The sequence below is a fragment of the Carassius gibelio genome, chromosome A4, assembly GCF_023724105.1.
Source record: "Carassius gibelio isolate Cgi1373 ecotype wild population from Czech Republic chromosome A4, carGib1.2-hapl.c, whole genome shotgun sequence".
Taxonomy (NCBI): Eukaryota; Metazoa; Chordata; class Actinopteri; order Cypriniformes; family Cyprinidae; genus Carassius; species Carassius gibelio.
In genome coordinates, this window is record NC_068374.1 from 23,361,493 (window position 1) to 23,373,922 (window position 12,430).

General features: G+C 36.7%; 1 long non-coding RNA gene across 1 annotated transcript; it reads right to left on the bottom strand.

Annotated features, from left to right (window-relative positions):
• Positions 1-748: 748 nt before the first annotated feature.
• LOC127970277 (uncharacterized) lies at positions 749-10,765 on the bottom strand. Its single transcript, XR_008156582.1, has 3 exons — positions 10,543-10,765; positions 1,787-1,843; positions 749-1,651 (listed from the first exon to the last, which is right to left on the bottom strand). It is a non-coding gene; the product is annotated as an uncharacterized LOC127970277 (long non-coding RNA).
• Between the last annotated feature and the right edge of the window lie 1,665 nt (positions 10,766-12,430).

Here is a 12,430-nt window from a genome sequence, read left to right on the forward strand (position 1 = left end):
TGTAACCCTCTTCAATGACAGGGAGTGGTCAGGAAGGGAAAGTGTTAATTGCATGGGTTCTTCAGGGTCTTAATGGTAACTTTATAACCCCATATGAACAACTGACTGGTTAATGTTTTTCTCCGTCTGCATTCTGCTGTGACTGCACCTACCACTGTCTCTTGTTTGCTGTTCTGCAAATGGCCTCATCAAAGAGTGATCAGCAAGTTATTTCTTGTGTCTGCATACCGACTCTTACCTTGAGATACCCTGACTTACACACGTCTAGACCTTCAAAGCAAGCAGTAATTGCATTTTTTTGAGAAAACACATGTGGATTTCATACACAAACACTATTCTTTTTTGAAAGCAACTAAAATGGAAGATCATGCATTATTGATGCAGTTCTAGGTAATTTAATGTACACTTAAACTGACTGGAATATTAATTATAGTCATCATGTTTTATTTTGAATTGGTATGCAGTGTGCTGCAGGTGGCTGTGACTGCGCCTGTACACACTGCAATAATGTCAGCTATTCCTTTTGAGTTCTGATCTCTTAGAAGCATTTCTGAAAAATTTGAGGATTTGTGAGCTTTTAACTGAAAGTGACCAAGATTTGGTGCAGCAAGCAGGGATGTCATTGATGCTCGTTAGCAACTTTATCCTTATATTTATGCTATCAAGGGCTAGGAATTGAGACAGATTTCCAAATTAATTTCAATTATGATTCACAAGCTCCCAATTTGATTAGACTCATATGTCAATATGATTTGATTGGATTTAATTCAAGATTACATTGGGTACATTTCAGTTATAACAGCCATTCGCTTACTGTTCTTGCTTGCAAGAAGTTGTTATGAAACACGAAATCCTACAATTTCATGACTTAAATATAATAGAACAAATATGTGTATGACAAATGAATGCCGTATATTTCTGAATTAATTAAGAGAAATGGATCAGATGTTCATGGATCAGACTAAACTGGTCATGATGTACTGTATGTTCGTCTTACATTGCAGTCTGCGAACCGATCAGACTAATCAGAATTATCAAGCTATCGTTCTGATTTAAACTGTGTTTAATGGTTAGGGTTGGAGTTAGGAATGCCTTGGAAACGTTTCTCCAGTAAAAACATACAGATCCAAGAGTATGTCACCAAATCTACCCCTCAAATCTGATTACCGAATAGCTAATTAACCAAGAAAACGTGATCTGTTCCATAATCTAAAGTGCAGTACTTTACTGTAACATGTAGAGACAGTAAATGCAGATGAGTGCACACAACAAAGGTGAAAGAAGTACAAGAGGCGGGTTTGAATCCATTGAAGACAGACGGTTTCTCAGCAGCAGCTGATTGGCTTTGTTTCAGCAGGCTGGCTGCTTTACACTCCGAACAGCAGAGAAACCAGCTGTACCCTCCCCAGTGTCCTTCAGAAATAGCCCTTACCCAGCAGAAGCCTGGCCTCTGCCCAGCCTTCCCAGCAAACCAAGGCATAATGTTGGCCCAGTGTTAGCAGTACCAAGACCTGAGCGCTCTCCCTGTGGGATGTAGATTTGTATCAAGCGTTGACCCGTTGCTAGCTTCATTAGCCTGGCCTCGCCCTCAGAATTCCCATCAATCGCTGGCCCAACATTGGTCAAACGTCAGTCTCAATGACACGGATGGCTGTCATAAAACAACTCACTGATATCACCACAAAAAATATTGTGTTCATGCACACTTTGTAATCATACACCGTGACTATAGAAATCAAAGTGACATTATTAATTATGCAGTGGCAAAAAAAAAATAATTACATACCAATAAAAGATTAATGGAGAGACTTCGACCATCTGCAGCACTAGATTGTGCCTCAGCCTGCCGGGCAATAAAAACACACAACAATGTGTGCAAACTATTTTACCACAATTAACCATTAATGCAGCCTCCAACCTTTTTAGACTCATATTCTATCTACTGTATCTATTCTATCACTGTTTCTGACAGTTACTCTAGAGATTTTGAAGAAGGGAATCTGCTTCTCCCAAAATTGTTTGATAATACTCAAGTCAGGTGATTTATCTGGACAAGGCAGAAATTTAAGCTCATCTTGGTATCTCTAAATTAAAATTTTAACAACCGCAGCCAACTGATATTGGTTTTGTGAAGCTCTCTTTTTTTTGTGTGGAAACTGGATCTTCAGGGTGAATGTTGAGGTTTGCTGTCACATACCTCCAGTAGTTCTGTGTTGCCTGAACACAATTCTTTTTAGTGCTCGACAGACCCTTTCATCTGCTTTCGGTTTTTACCCACTTCACACATCCTTCTTCACTAACATGTCTTGCCATGCTTTGTGTATGCAGTCATAATTGAGAAGACTGTTGTTCTTAAAACACCAAACAACTGGGCTATTATAGTTACAAGTGCTCCTGCTAAACAGCCTTCCATGGTTTGTGTTGCACAATTTATATTAACCCCAAAAATAACGGGTTTTCACATTATTTTATCCAACTCCTGCATATGACGTGCATGTATGGTTTGAGTAATATTTGGGTACAGGTTTGTCACAACTATCTCCACTCTGAATGAGATCCAGCGTGGAAAAAGACAGGATCTAATAACGATAAGAGCACACAACTCAAACACAGACCAAAATAAAAACTGTCAAGCTAACTTCTAGGATTTTACTCAAGTAATTCCACAAGCGATTATTCATATACTATAACCAAGCTAACACCTCCGTAATGTGTCAAATCTGTCATTCGCCACCGAGAATTTAATGATACGCTTCTCCCTGTCTGCATAAGAGTGAGTCATGCGGGGAGGCCCCTGCTCGCCCCCAGGGCCCACGTGCATCTCTCATTTGGTGGTTTACAGATCACTGGCGTTCCTCACCAAAGGCTTGGCCACCCGCCTGTCAGTGCCTGATGGATGGCTTGGCATCTTTACCACTGAATGGGTAAGATACAGACACAAGAGAGCAAGATGGGAGAATCTGCATTTTAAAGGAATAATTCACCTAAAAATTAAGATTCTATCATCATTTACTCACCCTGTTGTTTTTTTCTAAATCAAATTATATTCAATTATATTCTATTATATTCAATATGTGAATAAGGACCAAAATGACAGAAAAAAAATGTGTCATTGATTTTTTTGGTGAACTGTTCCTTTAAGGGAAATAGATAAATAGGAAAAAATAATGTGAAAGAGCGAATGAGGCAATCGAGAGTGAGGAGGAGAGACCCTTGTGCTGTAACTTCAATGTGGCTGATTCGTTCTGCAGGCTAAGTTAGATTGCAGAGAGTGCGTGGGCGGCCATCAGTTTGCCTGCCTGTCAGAGCCTGGAGACAAGGCCAGGTCTGCCTGAACAACACAAGAAAAGGAAAGACGAGCAGAGAAGAAACACACTTTTATGAATCTTCCTGGAAATGAGTCTTTTGGGGGGTCTGGACCATTTCCCCTATTCGGCCGTGTCACGGTTTTAACCTCATGGTTAACATGCAGCTGATCACAAAGTCCAGCCAATCAAAACCAAGACAGAGGTGGAAACAGAACCATCTTCATGCATCATGTATGAACAAGCAGCGTGTTTTTCTCAAATGCAACCCAACAATTGTAAATTCGCCATATCTCCTATAACACATGCAAAAGATTTCAGACTCTTTTTCTGTGTTGCTACCAGTCAAAAATTTGGACTCTGTGATGTCAGTGATCTTTGTACTACTGCACTAAATATATATATATAAATATAATAACTTTTTACTAATTTCTAAGGATTGGAGAAAGAAGCTCTTTCGATTTAGCATCTGTCTAATTTGATAACATTTCTTTCTGGAACATACTGTAGATAATCATGATTTTCAACTTCACAGACTTAGTGACTGACTAGAACTCTTTGACAGCAGATCTCAGAGCGTACTGGCTTTGTAAATGCTCCAAACGGTTAGAGCTCTGTTCACTATTATAATTTATATGGAACTTTTTCTGGCAACTTCTTAAACTGGCAAATTGCTGCAGCAGCTTCTTAGAAGCACTGTAGAGTTATTCTGGTGCAACTTCACAAAACTGACAGAGTGATTGGAGAAAAAAAATGTCAAATGGAAAAAGTACTAAACCAAGAATGGAGAAATTAAAGAAATATAAAATTGGTCTAAAGAAAATGTGTCTTTTATGGGCTAACAAATAAGAAAGGTGGAATAAATCAGATGTTATAGCATCTACTAATCACATGACAATAAGGAAACGGCTATAAAATAAACTAGCGAGTAGATGAGTTTCATCTTATGAGTCTCTTCTAGCCACTTGTTAGCAACTGCATTTTTCAAGACACGTGAAGTTTTAAAATATCTGAAGTGAAGTATTACTTATGTATTTTATGCTGTAGAATAAAACATGAAAATAACTTTAGCCTGTGTTAACCACAAACTTTTTTAGGCAATTAACCAAAAACAAAAAAATATATATATAATTTCAAGACAATGGCACCAGAATTGAAAAAAATGCGAACACATTTCCAGTTTTTTGTACTCATTCCTGCAGCACTCTATTTAAATGAGCCTTTTTGTACTCTTTTAGCCCCGACAAAGGCCCATGTGCCAAAACGCATTAGCAAATACAAGACAGCCTCGTGTCCAATCTTTTGATTCTTTGATTTCTCGATTCTACAAGTGTTTCTGGTTTTGTATGCAAAAAGCACTTTAATGCATGTCTTCTAAATGGAAACATGCTGTTACACTTAACCAGTACCTGTGAAAGCTTCTCGTGATTTTCAAATAGTTTTGTTTAAGGATGCTATCAGACTTCAAACCCAGCACAATGCTAAATATGTTCATTAAACAAAGTAAAGAAAAAATTTCTAAATCAAATAATCATGATGTACTGCAGAGGTCCAACAACATGTTATATTATTAATATGACAGCATCAACAGGACAATTGGCTATTTCGGCTTCTAAACAGTTCTTGAATTTTGATGGTTTCATGCTGTTTGCAGCAAAAGATTCACAGCACAAAACACATAGTCGAGTGTTCATCTTTATAGCAAGTGAACCTGTATTTAACATAATCTGGATTATATTTTTGTTGTTTCTTATGTAGTGTCGCATACCCTGTCTACAGTATATTGGCATCTGTCTAATTTAACTAGCTTTAACCAAGTGAAAGATGAATTTGTAATAAAATAATAGTCTGATTGGATAGCCTCTGATATCAACAATAACTTAAATGGGAAGTATTTTACCTCCTTTCTGAAAGAGAAGATGAAAGATAAGTAAAGTTTATTACACTATTCTATCCGTGGTTGTTTATATGGTTATTTGCATTTTACTGGGTGCTTTTTGCTCCGTTTATGACCCTATCAGAGCATCTTTGGGCGTGGGACACCACCCACCAGTTGAGAACTGTTCATTTATATCACCCACATGACAAATTAGTTGCTTTTTTGCTCATCACCAATCATGTGCTATTTTCAAAAGACATATGGACCAAAGCCAGCATATTTTGTCATGCAAAATGTCATGCATAACTAAGCAGCCAGTAAGTTCTTTTTCCTAACACACTGATGAGTCACCTAAACACATGACACTCACTGATCAAGACCAATTCTGAGCATTTGATTACACTGGCTATTAGAGGAGTTCTCAACATAACAGCCACTATTTGCAGGGACCAATCAGAGAAAACAATCATCCCACGAGCCGCTCTGAGAGCATTTAAAATGCACTAGATAAGATCTAGTTTTCTCAAACAATTAAGCGTAATGAATTGATATTGTGCATGTGCCTAAATCATTTACAAAGATAAACAAAAGCCTCTGCTGAACTCTTTAAGGGATGCAGAGCCCTGTCTTGTCACAGTCATCTATTACCCCATCGATCTGTTGACTCAAACAGACACATTCACTGCATTTGAATGTGCATGTGAAGCTGGCGTGATCATTTAAATTAAAGCTCCAAGATGTCCAGATGCTGCAGTGGTTTACCTTATGTTACTGTTTTGTGTTGATAAATGATAATCAAATGTAATTACTGTGCACTTCACAGAAGTGTTTGTATAAACTCACTGTGTAATGATAATTCTAACTTTCATGCTAAAATACTGACACTAGTTATTCAAATTCAATAATGTACTCTATGTGCAAGTGTAATGTAATGTACTGATGTGCGAGTGTCTTCCTAATCAATAAAAATGTTATCAAAGTCACCCAATGTGACCACAAAAATGTGTCTAAGGCTCTCAGTGAATATAGAAAATCTGTGTTCTGCACATCTGTGTTTGCATTTAAATGTATCACTGTTTGAACAATCTAATGCCAAATAAATCCTTTGAGAGCTTGATTGAACAATGGAACAACAGAGACAGATTTCTGCATGTCCATGTTATGCAGATCTTGGTATGACTATATGCATGTGTTTTGAAGTCAAAGCTGGAATCTATCATTTTAAATAACAACTATTCTAAACACTCAATGAAAATGCCAATGGAAGTCTCTCCAAAGCCAATAAAAATGTTTAAATTAAAAATACAAATGTGCTGTTCATTGCAAGCAATGGTGTTCCGCCTTTTTACCGATGAGATTACATTTTAGATTAGGGAACACTATTCACTATTAACTAGTTGCTTAGAATGCATATTACATACTGTATATATTAATGCATTCAGTTGCATGACCATATTCTAGATCCCTTAACCCTACCCAATACTTCTGAGTGATAGGTGGAAGGTGATGATGACACAAAATGTATTTTTGCTTTTAAAAACATGAGATTCATATAGTTACTATAGTACTGTCTGCAGTACTAACAATGTTGCAGTTTAGTCGTAGACCAATCTGCATCTAGTGCATTATGCATTACAGGTTGGTGGGCTCACATCCAATACTAGTGCTGCATGCAGAACAGTGTCCATAAGCAAGACTTCTCTGGTCTTTTTTTCATAACAGAGAACAAAATCCCCATTTTTTATATGTATAAAACAGATTTAGTGCACTGTTTACACAAGCTCTTTCATGCATCTTATATGAAGCTGTACCTGGGCTATTGTGCTTGTGATATTCCATGCCTCATTTTCTCAAAATTATGCATCCACCATTGATTTCAGCACTCTTGGTGTTTTGGCTATGCAGTTCATTGCATATTATACTTTGACATATTTCTTCACACATTCTTCATAGTGCTGTTGTGTTGATACAATGGACAATTGTGGCAATGAGTATAATTACATTTGTTTATTTCTTAATTTTATATATTTATTCAGCCTCATGTTATCTGACACCTGTTAATGACTGAAGAGACAAAAATAATGTGGGCAACTAAGACTAGACACTGAGAACATTCACTGAGAACAGACATTGCAAATCGACACATTTTAAATGCAACTTGTCCAGTTACTTGAAAAAGATGGGGCAAGAGTCACATTTAAATGGACAGATAATAATAATATTATTATGAAGCTACAAATTTCCATGAACTGTTTAATTTTCTCAATTTACACATCACATGGGATTCTCATCACAAAAGTATTGTACTTTTACTTGACATCCCTACTAGATGTCAACAATCTCTTAAGATGATTTTTTTTGGTCAAATTTAAAGTTGCAATGAAATGGAAGGGGTATCATTTCTCATGTATTACAAAATCTTTTCCTTATGTCAGAATGAAATGTACTATTGAAATTTGAGCAGGCCCAGAAGTCAAAGCTGGTCTGCATTAGATAGACCCAGAGTTAAATTCTAGTTTTGAATTTAAGAATGCAGTACATGCCTGACATGTTCAGTACGATTATTCGAAACCTTCTGACACATTCACACATCAGTGACACTTACTGGGTCTATTTAGTAATGCTGAGGCAGAAATATCAATAAAGATAGATGCCATTATTCCTAATAACCCCAGAAAAGCTACAGGGTATAAATGAAAAGCATAGGAAAGGTAATCAAACTTTGAACAGTTCCTGGATGTGTGCAATACCTCTCTGCATATCTGTCTAAAGGATCCCGGAATTAGTAATGAGTGGCTTAACAAGACCCCTGATCACTAGGGGTGCTCCGATCACGATTGGCCGATCGTTATGCGCATCTAGTCAGTAAAGCCGGTTTTCTAATCAGCTGTTAATTCCATCAGGTGCGTGATTTCACATAGAGCAGCTGTTACTACACATCGGCCGATCGTGATCGGAGCACCCCTACTGATCACCTACTGTATGATCAGAAAAAAAGCACTACTGAATAATTTCAAATGCGAAGGGTTTTATTTTATAAAAGCAAAGCACCAAAAATGGCTTATTACTACTTAGGATCAGACAAAAAATGGTCAGTAAAAACTAAATTATTCTTGCCACAGAAACCTTGATGAGCTTTATATAAGGAGCACTCAATGTAAAAAAATATGACTCTTCTAAACAAAAGCTAATGTAATATTTATGAGAAAGACAATTGAGAATTATTTATGAGAAAGAAAATTCAGACGTCAATAACGCTTTCCCCAAATGCTTAGCATTACCTCTTATTCTTATTTCAATGCTAATTATTATAAAATGAATGAATGAATGTATAAATAAAATATCTTATAAATAAATGCTAACAAACACTGAGCCTACCGAACAAGATGTATTTCTGTTCAGCTGTTCAGATAAGCCTCAGGTGGTTGGATACCTCTGATTTTGACTATAATTGAGTGTCATTCAGTCTGGCACCTCCAGGTGCCCACAGAAGTGACAAGAATTGTATTTAAAACGGTGCCTGAGTCATGACTAATGCATTTACATGCATAAAGCCTTAAAAGGCAACAAAAGGAAGACGGGGAGAAAAACGGAAGATGAAAACATGGTCAAGTAAAACTAATGTATGACTGTTTTTGCCGCAATAAACCTTGACTAACTTAATGGCCCATTTACGCACTTTGCAGGTCGTGGAGATTTTTCATGTACAGAGACACGCCACTGCATTTACACTGGCCTGGGTGCAATTATTTCAAATGATGATTACATGACATGAATTCCTCTGTGATTTTCTCTTGGTTGCTGATTTCTTCAGGATGTGTGATTGGAGAGCATACGATGCCAAATCCTCCTTAAGCTGCCTGTGTTTTTCTACCCTAGTGATAAAAGCACTGTTTAAGGTGACCTTTAGGCTGTGTGATATTACATCACATTACCAGAAGCACTGTATTAACATGGCAGATGACCAATATAGTACTAAACTTTATGGCACTGTGTGAGAAATAAAAGTGCCTTTTTTATGTAAATTTGTGTAAATGCAGAAATCTGAAATGCTGATCTTATGGACAACATGGAGCTGATGCCACATCAGCACTCTCACCCCGCGATTTCTGTTGCATATGGGCCCAGGTGACTCTCATCCCCTTCAATCTATGAAGGTGATCTGAGCCAGAGCTCCAGTCGTTCCTCTCTCTGCTCACACTTAAACTTGCTAATTCTGCATCCTTTTCAGCACTGCACCCTGTGTGGGTTCTAGGCTCTAATAGTTTCTTTTGTGCACTGGAAATGGATCTCAGGCTCTGGCAGATAAGTATGGGGTGGGAGGCCATTCGGCTCATCTCTACAGCACATCTCATTGGCTGAACATGGAGGGGAGATGATAGCTAAGACACTGGCTTACAGGCAAAAGAGCATGATGGATATAGAGAATCCGTTAAGACTTTAGTCAATAAGGCTACAAGGTATTGCGTGGCGATTCCCATGGGTTGGTTTGGAAACGGGTGCTTAAAGCTAGGAGGATTCAGAAGTATGTGGGACTCACTGGTTATGTTTGATTTCTAACTGGCATATGTGATAAAGCACTAACATTCTATAATGGGATGTCATGACAAATGTTGATGAATATTACCTTTAAAAGTTACCTGCAAACTGTAAGTGCATACAAATTTGTTAATTATGATGAGAGCAAATAAGGTTTGGCAATCCAAAGGTGTATAATATATATATATATATATATATATATATATATATATATATATATATATATATATATATATATATATATATATAGTTTTTGTTTGTTTTTGCAGATTAATGCCCACTCTCTGAATCAACCACTGGAAAAAAAAAGTGTCAAATTATTTTCAATTGTTGGTCCACATAAAGTGCTAAAAATACACATGTATATTCACTGTATATTTGTTCAATTAATGCACATTTTTGAAAGATATGACAACAGCTGGCCTATCTGAACTGACTACGATGATGCAAGTCAAATTAAGGCAAGTGGTACCAAGTTAAACTAACTTTAACTGTAGAAGTAATGCAAATATTGAAAAACATAAAAGCATACTGCAGCATAACATGTTTGCTTATTCGTGACACATTTATAGCGAATTTTTCCTTTAAAAAAGGCCTACTGGTGCTAATGTACAGTTCCATTTTATAGTGACTGTATAGGCTGTCAAACGGTAACGATGACACTTTTATTTATACTAACAATTATTACTATATTCCTGCACTATAACATGTATGGGACTCGGGTAACTTCGAAGAATACCATGGTATTACCATGGCACAAGTAATGTCAAGGTAGTCTACTTTTTGGCATTTTACACGTTTTAACGTATACTTGTTTACCTGAGGTCGTTCTGCAGGTGCAGGTGTTCAACTTCAAACGCCCTTTACATCGCCAGCAAACGACATGATGCTTTTCCATGTTGGGTTTCGATGAATTCTAGTTGAATTTCCACTTTATCTATCACATTTCGTGTTTTTTGTCTTTTAAAGTCGTTCTTTAACGTTTTAATTACTTAGAGAACCCGCTGAAAAGACAAACGCCCGAGTGAACTGTCAGAATGATTCAAACTGAATCGCGAAATGATTCAGACTCGTTCGACCAATTTATTAAAAAAGAATTGACACAACAGAGTCATTCGTGAATCGATTAAAAAAAACAAACAAACAAAAACAACAACATCAGGGGTTCCCTTGCTCTCAAATATTATTTATTTTTAGTTTCGTTTTTGATTTTGGCCAGCGGTTATGAAAACATGAATGATCACATGTCGTAGTCTTGCTAGACTAAAAGTAATCATACAAACAACAGCCCTTACCAGTACTAAATTATAAAATAAACCACTACTTCTTGGGACTTATTGCTTTAGTTGATTTCCAAGCAAAAAATCTATAAAAAGACTCTATGTATGTCTGTTAACATTGTTATTTGTAAGTTGTAGAATTACAATTGTCATCAATGTGAATTTGTATCGTGAGATCTCTTTTTCTGCCTCTGCCTTATATAAGATATCTTTCCATCCAGATTCTCACCCATCGATTATTCCTCTCTTAAGCTTGGAGCTTCTCTGAGACCATCAGAAGGTACACTAGAGGAAAGTCAGAGATCACATGCTGTATATAATGTCTTTGACCTGAGCCCGTGCAAACACTGAACACACCTGCCTGACAGCAGCACACTTCACTTATCAGCCTAAGCATGGAGAGCTGGATTTGCCTGTTTGAGGCCTGTTCACCGCTCTAGAGTGTATGTACTTTGCACTCTCAAAGTATTGTTGGAAGAAATGACACCTTTACCTTAGCCTAAGATCCTAGAAATAGTCATATGATTATTATTATTATTATTATTTGTTTGTTAAATAATTAGGGCCTGAAATAGAGACTCTTTAGTGTAGAAAAGCATCCCCCAACTCAGGATGGTAGGCTATTACAGATCCCGAACTTCTGAAGTCAGCTATTTTCCCTGAAAAGTTTTAACACTGTACTAAATTTTCTACAATTAGGACATAGCCTATTTGCAAAAACAAGGCACAAAAATCAATTTCCGTTGAAACATTGAAGTCACTAAGCAGGATTCTCAGACACCCACCTGATAAAAGCTTGACTGATGTGAAGCTGATATAATTGATGTGGGTGTTCAAGAGCAACTCACACAAATGACTGACACCCTGTAATTTTTGCCAAACGCTCAAGCTATAATTTACCTCATTATGCCACACAAAGGCACTTTTTATTATTTCTGAAAAGTATATATATAAATGTAATGGGGAAGGCTTGGTCAACCACTGCAATTCTGCATGCCGTTTTTCATTTTAGATTATCTCATGGGTCTTTGTAGATTATAATTATGAGCAACTGACCTCTATGGCTCACAGCCCACTGAAAATGAGGGATTTCAAATGTTCTTGATTTATTTTGAATTGATATGCTCAACACACAGGAAAGTCGTGATCATGAATTTTTTTTTAAAATTATTATTATTATTATTATTTTTAGGCTCGACACTGCCGCCAAATTCTGTAGATCACTGATTCACGGAGACTGAAAACTTTCTGCAAGTAATTTTTAAAAGAACATGTCCACAAATATTCTTTCTTTTTTTTTTTTTTTTGTATGACTGCGGTGAAAGTTCAATCATTTATATAAAAAAAACTGTAATTTTTGTATCCGATGGTTTGTTATTCCTTGATGCATACATTTTCTTTCTTTAGCTTATTTTGATCTAGTACCA